The sequence below is a fragment of the Sturnira hondurensis genome, unplaced genomic scaffold (genome assembly GCF_014824575.4).
Source record: "Sturnira hondurensis isolate 20B ecotype Veracruz unplaced genomic scaffold, ASM1482457v3 Scaffold0022910, whole genome shotgun sequence".
NCBI classification, from domain to species: domain Eukaryota; kingdom Metazoa; phylum Chordata; class Mammalia; order Chiroptera; family Phyllostomidae; genus Sturnira; species Sturnira hondurensis.
The window spans coordinates 8,134,393-8,136,475 of NW_028095541.1; the positions used below are offsets into that span (position 1 = coordinate 8,134,393).

The 2,083-nt window shown below is 49.7% G+C and overlaps 1 pseudogene; it reads right to left on the minus strand.

Moving 5' to 3' along the window:
- Positions 1-559: 559 nt before the first annotated feature.
- LOC118980570 (glyceraldehyde-3-phosphate dehydrogenase-like) lies at positions 560-1,652 on the minus strand (annotated as a pseudogene).
- Between the last annotated feature and the right edge of the window lie 431 nt (positions 1,653-2,083).

Genomic DNA, 2,083 nt, shown 5'->3' on the forward strand with positions numbered 1-2,083 from the left:
TCAACCCATTCTGTGGGCATCTTGATTACCAGTGTTTTGAACTGTGCATCTGATAGGTTGGCTGTCTCTTTGTATTTTTTCTGGAGCTTTGATCTGTTCTTTCACTTAGACCTTTTTTTTTTGGTCTTGGCATGCCTGTTTCATGGTGAGGGACAGAGCCTTAGGTATTGGGGCTAGGGTGAAACCCATGTGGCTGGGTTGTGACACTGTATGTGGGGGGAGGGGTCTGAGAAGGAACAATAGGGCTTGCTCCTGTCCCTTCCAGTTTTCAGTCTCTTCCCCCAAAACCCACAAGCAAATTGGGCCCTTCTGATTCCTGATTGGGTAGGTTTGTGTGTGTTCAGGGACCCTGTGGTTCTCTCCAATTAACTCTCCTGTGAGGCTGTGAATTTCTCCCACTGCCACTTTTACTCCAAAGGTGTTTTTTTCTGAAGGGGTGCAGTTAACTTTATTGATGGTGCATGACAAGGCAAGGCTCCCTAAGCCCCTCTCCTCTTCAGTGGGTCTAGGATGGAAACTGGAGGTCAGGAGATTCTCAATGTGTAGGGGATAGATTTGGGGCAAGACTCCCCAGCAGCTGAGGGTCTCTTCCTGTCACTGGGGCTGGTGTTCCATGGGGCTCTTACTCCATGGGGCTCTTGGAGGACATGTGGACCACAAGGCCCACCACCCTGTTGCTGTAGCCAAATTCATTGTCATACCAGGAAATGAGCTTGACAAAGTGATCATTGAGGGCAATGCCAGCCCCAACATCAAAGGTGGAGGAGTGGGTGTCACTGTTATAGTCTTAAGAGACAACCTGGTCCTCAGTATAGCCCAGGATGCCCTTCAGATGCCTGCTTCACTACCTTCTTGATGTCATTGTATTTGGCAGCTTTCTCCAGGTAGCAGGTCAGATCCACAACTGACACATTGGAGGTGGGGGCACAGAAGGGCATGCTAGTGAGCTTCCCACTCCTTGGCCCACAGCCTTGGTAGCACCAGTGGAAGCAGGGATGATGTTCTGGGGAGCTGTCAGCCATCACACCACAGCTTCCCAGAGAAGCAATCCACAGTCTTCTGGATGGCAGTGATGGCATGGACTGTGGTCATGAGTCCCTCCATGATACCAGAGTTGTCATGGATGACCTTGGCCAGGGGGGCCAAGCACTTGGTGATGCATGAGGTGTTGCTAACAATCTTCATGGAGTTGTCATACTTGTCCTGGTTCACACCCATCACGAACATGGGGGCATCCACAGAAGGGGCAGAGATGATGACCCTCTTGGCTCCACCCTTCAAGTGAGCCCCATTATTCTCCATGGTGGTGAGGACACCAGTGGACTCCACAACATATTCTGCACCAGCATCACCCCATTTGTTGTTGGCGGGATCTTGCTCCTGGAAGATGGAGATGGACTTTCCATTGATGACAGGCTTCCTGTTTTCAGCCTTGACTGTGTCTTTGAACTTGCTGTGAGTAGAATCATACTGGAACATGTAGACTGTGTAGTTGAGGTCAATGAAAGGGTCATTGATGGCAACAACGTCCACTTTGCCTGAGTAAAAGGCAGCCCTGGTGACCAGGCACCAAATCTGGCCAAATCCGTTCATTCTGATCTTCACCATCGTATCTCAGGGTTGAGGCTTCGGGCACTGTGCAGGAAGATGTGGCTGTCTGTTTAACAGGAGGAGCAGAGAGCCCCAAAGCTGTTTTCACTGAGAGGCTTTGAGGTTTCATTTCCCTAAACTGGAACTCTGGGTTGTGCAGTCTGTCTCACTCCCCCATTATTCCTCCCAGTTTATCTGCACGTGAATGTGGGACTGCCCAGTCTGCCAGCCACTGCCTTGCCACAAGTCCTTTCTGTCTGGTTGTCTTTCTCAGCCTTTCCTACCAGTCTGGATGAATGTTTCTTCTTTAACTTCTTGGTTGTCAGACCTCTATTCAATTCCATTTGCTGTCGGTTCTGGTTGTTTTTGGTTTTTGAATTTTTTTGTTGTCCTTCTTTTGGTTGTGTGAGGAGGCACAGTATGTACCTACGCCTCCATCTTGGCCAGAAGTCCCCAGTTTTTCATCTGCACTGCCAAGAGTGAATGGCTGGAC